The sequence below is a fragment of the Rana temporaria genome, chromosome 3 (genome assembly GCF_905171775.1).
Source record: "Rana temporaria chromosome 3, aRanTem1.1, whole genome shotgun sequence".
Lineage (NCBI taxonomy): Eukaryota > Metazoa > Chordata > Amphibia > Anura > Ranidae > Rana > Rana temporaria.
Genome location: NC_053491.1, coordinates 449,547,117 through 449,565,367, shown reverse-complemented (window position 1 = coordinate 449,565,367; position 18,251 = coordinate 449,547,117). Strand labels below are relative to the sequence as shown.

The 18,251-nt window shown below is 45.3% G+C and overlaps 1 protein-coding gene across 3 annotated transcripts in view; it reads right to left on the bottom strand.

Annotated features, from left to right (window-relative positions):
• The window catches only part of LOC120933409 (gastrula zinc finger protein XlCGF71.1-like), a 41,994-nt gene extending 28,129 nt beyond the window's left edge, over positions 1 to 13,865 (bottom strand). Inside the window, exon 1 of one of the 3 annotated variants that reach the window (XM_040346623.1) lies at positions 13,431 to 13,865. The gene's annotated coding sequence lies outside the window, so the exon portion shown is untranslated. The remainder of the gene's footprint in view (positions 1 to 13,430) is intronic. The other 2 variants (XM_040346621.1, XM_040346622.1) reach the window with 2 other exon arrangements.
• Between the last annotated feature and the right edge of the window lie 4,386 nt (positions 13,866 to 18,251).

The following is an 18,251-nucleotide window of genomic DNA, read 5'->3' as shown; positions in this document are numbered from 1 at the left end:
AATCTGTGCCTACACTTAGAGTCCCGATGAGATTGGCGGCCGAAGAGGAAAGGTGCATGCTCGGGAAAAGTAGTCTGGTGAGCCGCGCACAGGCAGAGCAGTACACAGGTGCTCTCCTTACAATTCTCATTAAGCCATGGGACCCAACAGTATGACCTCTCTGAGCCTGCCCCCCTCCCCCGGGCCCCAACCAATGTAGCTGGAGAGCAGAAAGTAATGAGTGAGGTGGAGGATTGCCAAAATTACCACTCCGGTGCAGCGCTCACTGAAAGTTGCCCTGACATGAGAGCAGCAGCCTTCTAGTTTGTGCAGTTTTCTTCTCCTTGTGCTCTATGTAAGTGTCCAACAGTTTAGCCTGAGCACTGTGAGCAGACTGGTCTCAATGTGTGCTGTGCGCTGTCAGTGTGCGCTGTGCTATGGTGTCAATGGCTGTGCAGTTGTGTGGATCTCAGCGCTGGATTGTACTCCCTCCCACTGTGCTGCAGCTCCTCTCCTCTCTGCCAGCCTGAATAAAAGGGGGAAGTGGGGACATGCAAGCGTGGAGCCGCACACACAGGCTCCTAGGGGTGCAACGGATCGTCATTGATCCGTGATCCGAACCGAAAAAGATTGATCCGAACCGCACACACGTGATCCGAGGATTGTTTTCTAAAAAAAAAATAATAATAATAATTTGCGCATGTTCAGTCCACACACAGCGTGGTCATGGCGAACGGAGGAGCTTGAATGCCCCGCGTCATTTAAATCCCCTGTATGGGAGCATTTTGGCTTCCCTGTCAAATATAATGATGAAGGAAAGAGGTTAGTGGATAAAACCGTGACGGTGTGTAGGCACTGTGGCACAAGAATGCCATATGACAGTGGGAACACATCAAGTATTGTCACTAGGGGTGCAACTGATCCGTACGGATCAGCACCTTCGGGTCGGGACACACGGCGATCCACGGGCCTCCCGGTCCATAGGAAAGGCCGCGGCGTCGGCCTAGCTATCGAAGCGGCGGCCATCGAGGTCCACCCGGCGCGGGGGATGCAGGCTGCTCCTCGGAAGTTTGTGGGCACTTGAGCTCAATATGTCATTGACTCCTAACAGCCCAGCGATGAGCTCCATGCTGCACCTTGAGGAATCCACACGGGGAGCCGCTGCCGCCGCCACACCAGGCGTCCTGCTGCTTGCCAGAGAAGAGAGAGGAGGCGATCGGGGGGATCTGTATGGACTGAGCACGTAGGGGGGATTTTCACTAGACACTCAGCCCGCCGATCAATGACACTAAAGGGATCTGATAATTGGGATAGTTCAGGTCACAGTAGGGAACTGGTGACACCACTTTCGTACATGGGGCTGCGACTTCCACTTGGCTGCACATATAAGTATTGCGAGATGCAGTTATTTCAACACAAAACAGAGCTTATACGCTTAAATACAGTATTTGTAAATCTGACGGACTGTTTAAATGTGAAAATCAGAGGTGTTCTGTCATATTAGCAATAAACAGTCCGTCGGATTTCCAAACACTGTATTTAAGCACATAAGCTCAGTTTTGTGTTGAGAAGAACTGTGAAATCTAAAACTCTGGTGGGTGTAACAAGATTTGTCTTTTTTTTTTTTTTTTGCTGATCCGAAAATGATCCGAGGATCGATCCGATCCGTGAGTTTTTTGATCCGTTGCACCCCTACAGGCTCCTGATGATGAGATGAAAGGGAGAGAGAGAGAGGATGGATGGGAGTTGCAGAGGAGACAGCATGAGAATGGGGAAGAGACCCAATTCTAGTGCCCTGTCCCTCTGGTCTGCCCCCAGTGCCCTGTCCCTCTGGTCTGCCCCCAGTGCCCTGTCCCTCTGGTCTGCCCCCAGTGCCCTGTCCCATTTTGTTAAAGTTGTTGTTGGTAATATTTAATTTTGTAACTTGATTCTGCATAAAACATTGTCATTCCATGACATAATCTACGAGGGCGTGTTTACAGGTGCAATTAGGCGCAGGGCAGTGTATGAATTAGGTGGGGCAACTGGTGGTGAGTAACTCTTGAGGCCTGGCTAGTAGCTCAGGACTTGAAATTTTGAGCCCTGCTGTAAACCATTGGAAAAACTGTTGTCATTTAGCTAAGGCTATAAAAACTTGTAAACTCTGATTGTTAGCTTAAACTTTAAACATGACTATGGGATTCTCCTAGGAAAATCATGTTTTAGAATAAAAAACTTTGTTTTCGTTGTGTTTGTCTTTTGCTTAAACTGTGCAATACAGTAGACTGTTGGCTTCCCATCCAGTAGTCCTGTGGTAGGTTGCGTTTCTTTCCCTCAAGGAATGTATAAAATACATTTGCATATTAGGAAATGGTAGTACTCTTGCGCTATCTGTACTGGACACCGGGGGGCACTGCTGCAATCACCTTAGAGTCTGCCTTACACAGAAAAAATTCAAATATGGAAAGTGATGGTGAAGCGCTGTGAACTAAAAATAGAAGGGGATCTCAATACCTAACAGGTAGGTAACCCTAAAGTGAAATACATAAATAAATAAATAGATACTAGGTGACTATTACAGAGAAAGAAAGGTGAATAAACAACATATAATGTGAACATAAAGTGACACGAATGTACCAGGCTGGATGAACCAGAGACACAGTGGTAAAGGTGCACGGATGTGAACCAAACAGTAGCTTACACAAACTAAAATAACTGTGTACAGAAACAATGTATAACAGAAATACGTGAAAAATGGTCTATTTAAAAAAGTGACATCCCAGAAGACAGTCCGGTGTGGCACGAATGTACCAGGCTGGATAAACCAGAGACACAGTGGTGAAGGTGCACGGATGTGAACCAAAATAACTGTGTACAAAAACAATGTATAGCAAAAATGCGAAAAAAAAAAGTCTATTTAAAATAGTGACGTCCCAGAAGACAGTCCAGTGTAAAAGTAGGCAAACTTCGGTGCGCACACCTCTTGTGGTACTAGATGCTCACCTCAGAGCCATAGCACGGATGGCTCAAAGTACCAAACAATGTCTCCCTAGGGGGTGCAGTCACACGGATTGAGGTTGAGATGAAGGGGGCTCCTCATCAAATATTCATACAAACATGGAAGCAAAAATCAATGGATAATAGCATAATCCTGTGGGAAACCTTGCAAATGATATATAACGTATACATGCACTCACATTGAGGCTGTGAATAGTGGACCTATCTCCACGAACACCGCGTTCGTATCCGGAACTGGTATGCTGGAGGATCACTGACAGACAAAACAACTCTCACTTCCACCTTCTCTGTATCTTCCACCTCCTGTCCGTAGTATCAGCCAGTGCTCAGGGGGTACAAGATGGAAGAAAAGAGAGGAAGGCCCATGGTGCAGTATCTTGTGAAATTTATTAGAGTACAAGTAGCAGCAAAGTAAAAACTCACATTTAAAATTGGGGCAGAAGCAAAACACCTATGAGCGGTGAGCTCGTCTCATCGCCGTCGGTCTGTGTCGGCTCTGTAACTCCTATTCCCTTACGCGTATTCGTCACATCACATGACTTCTTCAGGGGATGTGACGAATACGCGTAAGGGAATAGGAGTTACAGAGCCGACACAGACCGACGGCGATGAGACGAGCTCACCGCTCGTAGGTGTTTTGCTTCTGCCCCAATTTTAAATGTGAGTTTTTACTTTGCTGCTACTTGTACTCTAATAAATTTCACAAGATACTGCACCATGGGCCTTCCTCTCTTTTCTTCCATCTTGTACCCCCTGAGCACTGGCTGATACTACGGACAGGAGGTGGAAGATACAGAGAAGGTGGAAGTGAGAGTTGTTTTGTCTGTCAGTGATCCTCCAGCATACCAGTTCCGGATACGAACGCGGTGTTCGTGGAGATAGGTCCACTATTCACAGCCTCAATGTGAGTGCATGTATACGTTATATATCATTTGCAAGGTTTCCCACAGGATTATGCTATTATCCATTGATTTTTGCTTCCATGTTTGTATGAATATTTGATGAGGAGCCCCCTTCATCTCAACCTCAATCCGTGTGACTGCACCCCCTAGGGAGACATTGTTTGGTACTTTGAGCCATCCGTGCTATGGCTCTGAGGTGAGCATCTAGTACCACAAGAGGTGTGCGCACCGAAGTTTGCCTACTTTTACACTGGACTGTCTTCTGGGACGTCACTATTTTAAATAGACTTTTTTTTTCCGCATTTTTGCTATACATTGTTTTTGTACACAGTTATTTTGGTTCACATCCGTGCACCTTCACCACTGTGTCTCTGGTTTATCCAGCCTGGTACATTCGTGCCACACCGGACTGTCTTCTGGGATGTCACTTTTTTAAATAGACCATTTTTCACGTATTTCTGTTATACATTGTTTCTGTACACAGTTATTTTAGTTTGTGTAAGCTACTGTTTGGTTCACATCCGTGCACCTTTACCACTGTGTCTCTGGTTCATCCAGCCTGGTACATTCGTGTCACTTTATGTTCACATTATATGTTGTTTATTAGGGCTGCGCATCTTCACCGGTCTCACGATTCGATGCGATTACGATTATCAAGTCCACGATTCGATTCGATTCGATTCCGCGATGCATCACGATGCATCAAGATTACTACACGCGTTTTCATCGAAAAAATTCAAGCAGTCAGATTTTTTTTTAATTATCTGGTCTTAAAAAAAAAAATAAAAAAAACTCTGCATGTAGCAAAGTGGAAACACAGACAACTTAAAGAAGAGCTCCAGACTGACCCCAAAATACTACAAGAGAGGGTCAGAGACTGCAGACATGATACAAGAGAGGGTCAGAGACTGCAGACATGATACAAGAGAGGGTCAGAGACTGCAGACATGATACAAGAGAGGGTCAGAGACTGCAGACATGATACAAGAGAGGGTCAGAGACTGCAGACAATGTCCTCATAACGTCCCCCCAAACGACTATGTATGCCATTCCATAAATTATGGTTTATGTATAGTGTCTAATTGTCTTAGTGATTGATTCACATCACAACTTCAATGATCCCTTTTTTTCTGTTTTATGATTCCTGGTTTTGCTCATTACTGCCCCACACATGCAGTGAAAAATCAAAAAAGTGTACAAAAAAGGGGATCAATTTCAAATCAATGAAGTTGTGATGATAATCAATCACCAAGACAATAAGGCATACATAAACCATAATTAATGTGGAAATGGCATTGTCATGCTCATTGGTCACTTTAATGTTTTCATAATATGGCAAATTTTCAGTTCACATAATGGTGCATCAGATTTATGATATACTGTATAATATTTTATGTTATCACTAGTAGTCAGTGGCGGCTGGTGCTCAATGTTGAGGGGGCGCAAACAAAAAAAAAAAAAACATCAAACGCCACCGCTGGGCCCATCAAACGCCACCGCTGGGCCCATCAAACGCCACCGCTGGGCCCATCAAACGCCACCGCTGGGCCCATCAATTGCAGCTACTGTGCCCATCAAATGCCACCACTGTGCCCATCAAATGCCACCACTGTGCCAAACGCAGCCACTGTGCCCATTTATTGCTGCCACTACTGTGCCCATTTATTGCTGCCACTACTGTGCCCATTTATTGCTGCCACTACTGTGCCCATTTACTGCTCCCAGTGTGCCCTTTTTCTGCTCCCAGTGTGCCCTTTTTCTGCTCCCAGTGTGCCCTTTTTCTGCTCCCAGTGTGCCCTTTTTCTGCTCCCAGTGTGCCCTTTTTCTGCTCCCAGTGTGCCCATTTATTGCTGCCAGTGTGCCCATCTATTGCCGCTACTGTGCCCCATTAAATTCTGCCAGTGTGCAATGTACCTGATGATGATGACTCTCGAGCAGCCTGTCAGTGGAAATGGGACAGAGGACAACCGCGCTGTCTGGCATCTCGGGTCTTCCGCAGCAGCTGAGGCAGCCTGTGTGTGCACACTGCACACAGCGTGAGGTGAGCCAAGGAGGAAGGCTCTGGGGAGTTCACTCGGGAGCGATCGTTGGGGATACACAGACACTCACTCCACGTGTCTCCCATGTTGACGGCGCTGGGCGGCTGGGGATGCTGTCAGCGAGGGGGGGCGGGATGCCCACGGCTCCTTCCAGTTCGTCGAGGGGCGGGAAAAGAGGCGCGTCTACCGCCTAAGACACTTGGCCGCTTTGAGTTTATCGGGGGCAGGGAAAAAAGGGGCCTTCGGCTGTTCTCACTTCTTTGGCAGGGGAAATAGCGGCGCGCAGGTGACGTCATCGCATAATCGATTATTGCAAATCGTAGCATCGATGCAGAATCGCCGGCGGTCGAATCTCGATGCATCGATGCTACGATTATATTCAACAGCCCTATTGTTTATTCACCTTTCTTTCTCTGTAATAGTCACCTAGTATCTATTTATTTATTTATGTATTTCACTTTAGGGTTACCTACCTGTTAGGTATTGAGATCCCCTTCTATTTTTAGTTCACAGCGCTTCACCATCACTTTCCACATTCGCATATTAATACAGAGGAGTCGGAGTCGGAAGTACATAAAACTGAGGAGTCGGAGTCGGAACATTTATCTACCGACTCCACAGCCCTGGTTGCAGCCACTTCACACACTCCCAAATCAACACAAAATAGAGATTTCCAATAAAATTGGTGACAAAATAAAAATCAAAAAAAAAAAAGGTTGCCCAATATATATATTTAAAATTTTGAAGATGGAAGATACAACTAAATAACAGAACACAAACATAATCAAACAATAAAGGAACTACTTAAAAGCTTGTCATAACTATGTAACAAGATCAGCCGCAACAAACGTCCATTTTTGGGTAGCAGTTAAAAGCAGGGGTTAAAGAAGCGCTTTCTTTTCTTGTATATAAGCTGAAAAAGACCTAACGAATGTGCTTATTCCATTCTGAACAGTCGTTTTACATGAATGAGCGCTGCCGTCTCCTAACTTGCTTCTGAGCATGCGCGTGCTTAAAACGACGTTTTTACGTACACACGGTCAATGTTTAGAACACAGAAAGCGACGTCGGCCAAAAACGACACATAAAATTGAAGCATGCTTCAATTTTTTTTTGGTCGTTTTTTAGAAGACATAAAACGACGTTTTTGCCCACACACGATCAATTAAATTGACGTTTTTCAAAACGTCGTTTTTTTTAATCGCAGAAAGTGATGGTGTGTACGCGGCATTAGGATATGAGAGGAGTGCTTGAGAGCTCAAGCACCTTTTTCAATAATTTTATGAGCACGGAAGACTTTAGAAGGAAAAAAGGTTGATAACAAAATAAACTTTTTTGGACACTAAATAGACTATGTGCAGCCTATTGTGGCCATATAGATTAGGTGTCTCCAAACTGCGGCCCGAGGGCCAGATGTGGCCCTTTGCTAGCCTTTATCCGGCCCTTGGGCACAATTCCTCCCACTGACATGAGGCACAATTCCTCCCATTGACCCCAAAATGGGGCACTATAACCACTGATGCCAATGATAGGATACTATTCCTCCTACTAATAGGGGGAATGCTCCTCTTCCTATTGACCACCAACCCTGAGGCCATATTTGTTCTTACTGATTCCGGGCCCATGACATTTTCTTCCCTTGCTGGCCCTAATCCGGTCCTCCTAAAGCCTGATGGCAATAAAGTGGCCCTTTGTTTGAAAAGTTTGGAGATCCTGATATAGATCATACACATATTCCTATTTGTTTTGGTGTACACTGTAATGCAGTGTTGTATTATATACCGTACAGGACGTCAGCGCGAGAGTTGCCAAACCTGCCCGACGATACACGAGTGTACTGCGCTTGGTATATGTCGGCGCAGTATTCAAACTTGGCGCGGGAAGGACGCCGGACCCGACGAGGACACCCGAAGCCGCAGAAGGACGCCGGGACCCGACGAAGAGGACACCCGAAGCCGCAGACGGACGCCGGACCCGACGAGGCCGCCGATGGACGCCGCGCAAGACGCCAAAACTGTAAGTACAAAAAACTTTTTTCCACAGGATTCACAGCAACTTTAGGGGTGCGCGGTATACGCGGGAGCGCGTTATACTGCGATAAATACGGTATATGAGATTGTTCATTTATATTTTTTATTACGGGCACCTTAAGCAACCCATAGATGGATCAAATCTTGCCTCATTCAGCAGGGACTTTTTTTCAGCAGTAATAATTGTGTTTTCCAAGTAGGGAAGGAACCGCATTGGCAGAACTTTATGCCACTGCGGGAGGGATTCCTCCAACACTGACTGCGTTGATGAGGGGAATTTGAGCACTTTTCTGTCCTGCAACCCATGGTTGTAAGAAAATTACTTAATGTATGGCCTGCCTTTACATGCCCATTGATACTGGTAAGTTGGGTACATCTCAAGACACAGATCACTGCTGAGCTCTATTACTACAGATATATAAAAAAAAAGCTAGAACAGTCCTAAGCAGTCATGACAACCTCCATTAGTGTCTGTTTGAACAGAGCTGTGTTTAACCACTTATGGACCGGCCGTCGTCGTTACACGTCGGTACTTTGAAGAGGGATATCATTGTTATGGTCGCAGATAGCTACCATAACCCCAGTATCCTCTTCTTCAGAGGGCAGTCTTTCAGAAAAAAAGGGGTCTCTTTGGCAGATTTGCCACAAGATCACTTTTATCAGTGGTGGGAGAGGGCCCTCCTCCTGCCGCGATCCGATGTCCCCTGGCGCTTACGGGAGCAGTCAGTAGTGGCTGAAGCGATTGCGTCTGTTCTCTTGTGTGGTATGGAGATGAGTGAGGGGGAAGATGCCCCCCACCTGTCTCCATACCATTGCAGGGTGGAAGCGACATCAAAATGTCACTTCCGCCCATAGCTCCCCCCCCCTTTCTCGTTCTCGTTGGCTTTTATGTCAGCAAAGATAAGATTGTGTGTCAAGGATATTAGATGAGGTTGAGACGACTGTTGTGTGCAAAGCCTTTCAAAGGGCGTAAGTTGTCTCGAACACTGTTAATCCTTATCTAAGGATTTTAGGTAATGGGCGAGCAATAGGTATGTCCAGGTTGGGATTGGTGGCTGTTCCAGCTGGGTGGAGATTTGGGATGCGGAGAGGAGTTTGCCTTGGTGGAAGAACTGTTGGGATCTAACATGGTCATATGGCCAGTTATTGGAGAGGAAGGAGCTGTGCATGCCTGGCGGGAAGGCAGGGTTTAGTTTTATTGGGGTCAGCAGACCGGATATGGAGGAAACTGAGGATTTTCTGCACGTTGGGTGGAAGCAATCTAGGGTAGGACCTATTAAAGGGTGGAGGCTGATTTCCGGAGGAATGTGGCTTGGGGATATTAAGGGGAGAGTTCAGGTGTACAGTTGTGGCCAAAGGTTTTGAGAATGACACACATATTAGTTTTCACAAAGTTTGCTGCTAAACTGCTTTTAGATCTTTGTTTCAGTTGTTTCTGTGATTTAGTGAAATTACACGCACTTCATACGTTTCAAAGGCTTTTATCGACAATTACATGACATTTATGCAAAGAGTCAGTATTTTGCAGTGTTGGCCCTTTTTTTTTTTTTTTTTTCAGGACCTCTGCAATTCGACTAGGCATGCTCTCAATCCACTTCTGGGTCAATTCCTGATTGATAGCAGCCCATTCTTTCATAATCACTTCTTGGAGTTTGTCAGAATTAGTGGGTTTTTGTTTGTCCACCTGCCTCTTGAGGATTGAGCACAAGTTCTCAATGGGATTAAGATCTGGGGAGTTTCCAGGCCATGGACCCAAAATGTCAACGTTTTGGTCCCCCAACCACTTAGTTATCACTTTAGCCTTATGGCACGGTGCTCCATCGTGCTGGAAAATGCATTGTTCTTCACCAAACTGTTGTTGGGATTGTTGGAAGAAGTTGCTGTTGGAGGGTGTTTTGGTACCATTCTTTATTCATGGCTGTGTTTTTGGGCAAAATTGTGAGTGAGCTCACTCCCTTGGATGAGAAGCAACCCCACATATGAATGGTCTCAGGATGCTTTACTGTTGGCATGACACAGGACTGATGGTAGCGCTCACCTTTTCTTCTCTGGACAAGCCTTTTTCCTGATGCCCCAAACAATCGGAAAGAGGCTTCGTCGGAGAATATGACTTTGTCCCAGTTCTCAGCAGTCCATTCACCATATTTTCTGCAGAAGATCAATCTGTCCCTGGTGTTTTTTTGGAGAGAATAGGCTTCTTTGCTGCCCTTCTTGACACCAGGCCATCTTCCAAAAGTCTTCGCCTCACTGTGCGTGCAGATGCGCTCACACCTGCTGCCATTCCTGAGCAAGCTCTGCACTGGTGGCACTCCGATCCCGCAGCTGAATCCCCTTTTAGGAGATGGTCCTGGCGCTTGCTGGACTTTCTTGGGCACCCTGAAGCCTTCTTCACAAATGCAGTGGAAATTTTTTTATGGGATTAAGTTGCAATTAATTGCAAAGTTCCTCTTTGCCATGAAATTTAATTCGTCTGATCACTCTTCATAACATTCTGGAGTATATGCAATTTCCCATCTCAAAAACTGAGGCAGCAGACTTTGTGAAAATTAGTATTTGTGTCATTCTCAAAACTTTTGGCCATGGCTGTAGGTTTGTGAAAGATGCTTCCAGGGAGATCAATTGTTGTGAAGTTCTAGGGAGGTGGACAGCAGTGTGATTAACTACTCCTAACAAACTAACATAATTAACTAGCTACTAACAATCAGATTATCATTTCAGATTTTCTGATTGCCTGTACCAAGCATTAGTGATGGTCACTGGCAACTTACTGACCTGAAAGAACAAAGAAAATATTATTTAGTAATGGGTTGTTAACCACTTCAATACCAGGCACTTGTGCACCTTCTTGCCCAAGCCAATTTTTAGCTTTCAGTGTGGTTGCAATTTGAATGACAATTGCGCGCTCATGCAACACTGTACCCAAACAATTTTTTTTATCATTTTGTTTCCACAAATAGAGCTTTCTTTTGGTGGTATTTGATCACCTCCTGTGATTTTTATTTTTTGCGCAACGAATAAAAAAACACAGAAAATTTAGAAAAATAAAACGTTTTTATTGTTTTTTTTTTTGTAAATGTTTTCTTCAACGATGGGCACTGATATGGCTGCACTGATGGGCACCGATATGCACTGGTATGTGGCACTGGTTACTCTGGTGGGTGGCATTGCTGGGCATCACTGTTTTTATGTGCTACTATGGTGCCAGTCAGTGCCGATTTGTGGGCACTGATTAGCATATGTTGGGCATGTTTTGTAACATGTGGATGGCCATGGGGAATGTACTTGGCCATCCACATGTTGAAGGCTTCCCTGGTGGTCCTGGCGACTTCCCTGGTGGTCCTGGGCGGGCATCCAAGATGGGGCTGGGCTGATGAACCACCCCATCAGGAGAGCTGCCGATCGGCTCTCCTCTACTCGCGTCTGTCTGTGAGGAAGAGCCAAATAATGGCTCTATCTGTTTACACCGTGATTGGACACGGCTGATCACGTGGTAAAGAGCTTCCGTCGGAGGCTCTTTATCGAGATCGGTGTAGCGGTGTGTCAGACTGGCACGCCACACCACCGATCGCCTTGATGGTCAATAGACGTCCAGTCAGGATAACAGAACCACTTCCTGGATGTCAATTTGCTATTGACCGGACGGGAAGTGATTAAGCAGCTCATAATAATCGAGTTTCTAGTTATTTATTTCTAAAAGACAACAGATTTCTAATGTCACAAGACTGACAAATTTCAGGTGCGTATATGGAATGATTTATCCTATTACCTTAATTGGGCTACTTTCACACTGAGGCGGTAAAGCGCCGCTATTTTTAGCAGCGATTTACTGCGCTATTCGGCCACTAACGGGGCGCTTTTAACCCCCACTAGTGGCCTAAAAAGGGTTAAAACCATCGGCAAATTTGCTTTGTCGGCGGTTCATTGGCGCTGCCCATTGATTCTAATGGGCAGGGGGGCTTTTAATAGCGATGTATTCACTGCTCCTATAGCGCCTCAAAGATGCTGCTAACAGGACTTTTTTGAGCGTCCTGCCAGAGCACCACTTAAGTGTGAAAGCATTTGGGCTTTCACACTGGAGTGAAAGGAGCAGGGCACTTTGCAGGCACTATTTTTAGCGCTATAGCGCCTGCAAAGCGCCTCAGTGTGAAAGTTACTTTGTCACTTACTTTGTTACTTCGTCATAAAATTCAACACAAATGTTTTTGTAAAGAACACCATTATTATTCATTTGTCTGCCACTGATCTTCATTCCTGGGAAATCGGAAGCCCACTCTCCTACTCATCAGATACGTCTTCTGTTTGCCATACATTGATCTAAAACAGGCACTGGCCAAATTTCAATTGTGTGGCCTCCCCCACTTAACAGAAGTTGCTTATTTATTGACTTCTATTAAAGGGACATTTTGGAAAAAATTCTGTCGATCAGTGACTGCAAATCAATCAGCTGCAACCACTGATCAGTGTATTCTGATAGCGATGGGTGCTGCTATCAGAACAAAGTGTCTCAGTTGGTAGATTCATCTACCTCATTAGTGTGGCTGGAGGAGCATGTTAGAAAGGCCATAGATCATGCAAATTTCTTTCCTTCCAACATGAGTGAATGAAAACAAATCTTGATTAGTAATGGTATAAGATGGAAAGCATTTACTGACTCGGAGGAAGAGAATGTTGGAAGAAAGATACAAGGAGAAATGTAAACTCTTCTGAAATCGAACATCTGCATACGTGTATAAAGGGACTATATAAGATCGTAAGCCTTACATCTCAAGGAGTAGTGTGAACTGGGAGGGGTTTTTTTTTTTTTGGGAGGGGGGGGTTGTGTGTTGGGGTGAAGAGGTTAAAGAAAGGAGAGAGAGATATATAAAGTATAGATTAAGTGTCCGATTATGTTGTATAGATAGATAGAATAATCTGTATACCTGTATTATTTGGACGTTGAATTTTATGGAATATGTATCCTGCATTGTTTTTTTGATAAAATAGAAATATAAGATGTGAAAAAAAAGGAGGGAAAGGAGAAAAGGGGGGGAAAAGGAATAATAAAGGAAAGGAAAGCTAAAAGAAATCAGAAGAGAAAAAACAGAAAGAGGGGGGGAGTGAGGGGAAAGAGTGGGAAAAGAAAAGACAAAAGAGGAGGAGAAGGGAAGAAGAGGGCAAAGGGGAGCAAAGGGGAGGAAGGGAAGGATATGAAAAAGGGAGACAAGGGGGGGAAAAAGAAAATGGGAGGAAGGGTAGGAAACCAAAATAAAAAAAGTATGGAAGCAGAAGAAAGGTGGAAAAATACCCCCTGATGGGGGACAAAGGAATGGGGGGGGGGGGAAGAAGGGAGAAAAGAAGAAAAGGGGTGTGGGGAGAAAGGAAAAATGGAATGGAATGAAAAGGAGGGAAGGGGTGTAGGGAGTGTATTAACTAAATGAGGGAAGAATTCGTTACGATAAAGAATGAAAGGAGGCTCCCTTTTGTGGCTATGACCACTCACTTACCTTCACACATTATTCCCATTTTTTTTCCTCACGCTCTATTCCAGCACCTGGTGTCCTGCCCCTTGACCTATTACCATTGTATATTACCATGTCCGTCGGGGGGTGTGGCTTAGCAATGGAGGAGTAGAGGAGACACGCTGAGCACTGACCTGACCGAGCCTCTCCTGCATGTCAGATATACCCATGAATGCTGAGGTAAAACGAGACATCAAAGACTGAGCACACCGCTGAATAGACCTAGAGTAGCCATGGAAGACAGTGGATAGATCCATGCAACGCCGACAGCTGAGACCTGTGTTAAACTGTTCAAACAGCCCTGCATACCTTCGGAGGGGTTAAACAGCTTTGTGCATCCCCTGCACAGATTATACAGTCTTGTATAGTTGTGGACAGTCCTGCACACCTCTAGCACAGCTTCGGATCTTCTGTGTTACCAAACAGCCCTGCATACCTTCGGAAGGGTTAAACAGCTTTGTGCATCCCCTGCACAGATTACAGTATACAGTCTTGCATAGTTGTGGACAGTCCTGCACAGCATAGGATCCTTGGATGCTCCTGTACAGACCAGATAGCCCTGTATAGTTTTTGTACAGTCCTGATAGATCTGCACAGCACTGGATGTTCTGCCAAAAAAAAATATTAAAAGCCAGCAGCTACAAATACTGCAGCTGCTGACTTTTAATATTAGGACACTTACCTGTCCTGGAGTCCAGCGGCGTCCGCAGCAAAGGATGAGCGATCGCTCGTCACCCTGCTACTCCCCCCTCCATCCACGCTGAGGGAACCAGGAAGTGAAGCGCTCCGGCTTCACTGCCCGGTTCCCTACGGCCAGGGCTCAAGTCCTGCGGGAACGCATGGGAACGGAGTTCCTGCACTTTTTTCACAGCAGGAACGCAGTTCCCTTTGCAGGACTGGGGCAGCCGAGCCGCCCGAGCCAATCCTTCACTAAGCGGCGATGCCCAGCTCGAGTCACTATCAGGGGCAGGCGAACCTTAGAAATCCTTTATGTTACTGGCTGCTTCCTGTATATGGATTCATCAGGTAGTGTGCGTGTATTCTGTCACTTCCTCGATGCCGCAATGTCTCCTAGGAGCTTTTGTCATGGTTCCCAGGAGACATTGCGGAGGTCTGCCGCAAGTTATCGCGGGATTTAGAAAAAACATGAGGTTTAGTAATTATGCATATGAGCGTATCATTTTTTTTTCCTTTGGTGGGGGAGTGGATCTTGGGTGGGAGTGAGTTCCCACACTTTTTTCTCCAGGACTTGACCCCTGCCTACGGCGCATGCGCGAGTCGCGCTGCGCCCGCCGATTGGCTCCCGCTGTATGCTGGGAGCCGAGTGTTTCCAGAGCACAACGGGGGGGGGGGGCGACGGGATGTGACGCAATGCCCGTCTTTTGCCCGTGAATGCCGGGCCGGAAGTGGGTGCAAATACCTGTCTTTAGACAGGTATCTGCACCCCCCTCCCCCCTGAAAGGTGTCAAATGTGACACCGGAGCGGGGGAGGGTGCCGATCAGCGCGACTTCACTTTAGGGTGGAGAACCGCTTTAACTTGGTCAGCCACGGAAAGCTCAGTACAGTTCCAGAGAATCGGTGAGTCCCAGAGAAAGTTTCATTGGGGAACTGTGTATGTATTGATGGATAGGACTGTACATGGACTGGATTAGACTGAGGTCTGCTAACTATGTTGGAGTATTTTGTTAATGAGTGCTAGAGAGAGATGCTGGAAGAAGCTGGTGCCTGAAAATGCTTTTGAATAGCTCTTAAGAGACCGAGAGACGTGTCCTATATAAACTGTATAGGAGCGGTGTATGTTTTATAAGTTATACATGCTGGGTATGCTGGAGATGAGCACAAAGGATAAATATGAACTTTTTTTTTTCTTGAACTCAGGGGGCCGGTGCATTGCCACGAAATGAGATTTGCCATGGAATGAGATGGTCCGCCTCCATCACATCCTATTGGCTCACTCCTGTCACGTGACATATTTAAACGTCAAGTATCGACGCAAACATCAGTCTCAGCTAGGCTATCATAGGGAGAGGATCTCCGGTCAGAGTATACTGTGGGGAGTGCTGAGGAATGAATGTTAGGAAAAAAACGGAAGTACATCTACAAGTGAACCCGCAAAAAACACATACAAAGATACCACTGGTACAGCCAGAGATAAGACTATGTGGCTGGATAAAGGGCTATATCGGATAGGCCAATACTTCACCTTTAGTGGTCCTATCTCCCTGAACTACTGTATCCACACTCTGAAACTCCCCGATGAAGAGAAGGTCCACTTTAGACAAATTTCAAGTTTCCTGCATAGCATCTGGAGAACCAAACCCCTCCCCCTGATTTTACTTCATATGAGATTTGGTGTGGACAAGCCATGGGGCGGAGGGGAGGCATTTCATCGATCTACTCGGCCCTCACTCACCCAAATGATAAAACAACTTATATGAAGGCTTGGGAGTCTGATTTTAGGAGATCCATTAACTTGGAGTCTTGGCATAAGGCTGTCTCTAGATCTTTCAGGGGCATTCAGAATATTTCTTTGGTAGAGGCAAATGTAAAAGTCATAACCAGATGGTACCTCACTCCCTCCAGGTTGGCTGCTATGTTTTCTGATGCTGATCCCCTCTGTTTTAGGGGTTGCCAGCTTCGAGGTACCATGGCCCACATCTGGTGGGAATGCCCTAGGATCCGCTCATTCTGGAGACTCATCTTCAACATGATTTACAGAGTGACCAGATTTCGGATCCCTAGGACCCCTGACGTAGCCTTATTAAATGCCCTTACTCCCTCGCTTCTTAGATCTACACAACAACTAATTCATTTTATTTTACTTGGCTCCAAAATAGCCATTGCCAAATCCTGGAAACAGCCCAAGCCACTCATTTTGTTTGTTAAAAAGAAAATCTCATGGATCATGATGCAAGAAAAATTATCCAGCATATTAGATGACTCCGTTACTAAGTTCCATGAGGTTTGGATTTCTTGGGCTGTTTATATTGATATCCCCCTTAACCATGATCCTGTACACGTTTAACCGGAATTTCATGGGGAGATAGGCACTAAGCATTCCCTCCTTCCCATTCTCTTTCTATTTCTTTTTTCTCTATCCCTCTCTTAACTTATCTGTCAGTTGGTGTGTTCTTACCTTTTAATATATGCGCTTTTTTTTTGCAAGGTTACTGTCTGCATATAGATTCCCCCCCCCCCCTTTTTTTTTTTTTTAATCTCTCCTCTTTGACAGTATATTTTTCTCACCCACATCAGTAACAGTAGCTTGGGTGTGGGGCGGGAGCCATGGGGAGCCGGGACCATGTTCTTGGCACAGTTTGATCCCAAGTGGGGTGCCGGGGGGCCTGGTTCGGGGCTACCCTTAGCTCCAGTCCTTCTCATTGGGGTGAAACTGATGCATGTAATAGTTTTTGAAAAAAAAAATCCCCCCCCCCCATTTTTTTTTATTTTTATTTACCCTCTCAGACTGCATGCCAAATAGTTTATAAAATGTTATTTACCTCTACAATATTGGCTGTTCTTCTTATACAAAAAGATGTGCATCGCCCATTAGGGCTATTAATATTTCTGATATTATTTGTAACTGCTGTAACCTTATTCTTAATCTTAATAAAAAATTCTTGAAAGTGAGATAAAAGACTATTTCCTATGTACACGGTCCGCTACGGCTGTAGCGAGGGCATCTGTGATTAAAATAAGGGGGGCAGAGTATTCGGAGATACCAAGAGCAGCACCTCGAATGAGCCTCAGCTCGTCAGTAGTAATACAAGGGGGGCAAGAGCCGGTAGAAATAAGCAGCAAGGACTATAGAAATATGGCTGAAAAAATTTCCTCTGAAATAGACCTGATGGCTATACTACAGGCACATCCCCACACGAGATGAAATGGCGATTTTGCAAGCGCTTCCGACACGTGATGAGATGGAAACGCTAGTATCGAGACTAGAGGAAGGCCATCGAAAGGAACTTCAGTTAATTAGATCAGAGGTTCAAGCCTTATCAGAAAAAATCTCGTCAGAAGGGACGCGAATGTTGGAGTTGGAAGACCGGGTGTCTAGGCTTGAGGGTTTGGAAAAAAAAACAATCCCTACATGGCACACATAACTCAGTGATGTACTTGAAATTTGAAGAGATCGAAGATCGCAGTCGGAGGTTCAGAGGGATTCCGGAAGAGATTGAAGGTGAATCCCTATGTACAGTTATAAATACAATATGCAAGCAGCTCGGAGGGGAATCAATACAGAAGCAGATTGAATTTGACAGATTACATAGGGCTCTGGGGCCACGGCCCACAGATCCTATAAAGCCCAGAGACGTTATTGGTCGTTTTCATCATTACGCCCATAAAGAAATGATCAGTCGGAAGGCATGGGAAGTAAAGTCAATAAAACTTCAAGAAATGGTAATAAAAATATTACCAGATATTTCATGGGCTACGCTACAACAGAGGGCACAATTAAGACCACTTCTGGAAAAAATTAAAGCCGCTGGTGGAACTTATAGCTGGGGGTACCCGTTTGCACTTCTAGTGAAGAAAGGATCAGTCTCATTTCTATTATCGGAACCGTCGGAGCTTCCGGAATTATTTAAATTTGTGGGTATAGAACAGTTTGAGGTACCAGACTGGCTTCAACCTATTGCGAGAACACACCAGAAAGGGGGCCCACAAACAACGAAAGACTGAGAATTATATTAGAAAACTCAGGCGGGAAAGAAAAAGAGACTAAAAAAGTAGAAGATAGAAAGGGAAACTACGATTAGGTGATTAGAGATATATATTGGTCCAAGGAATGCCTTGCTGGGCTA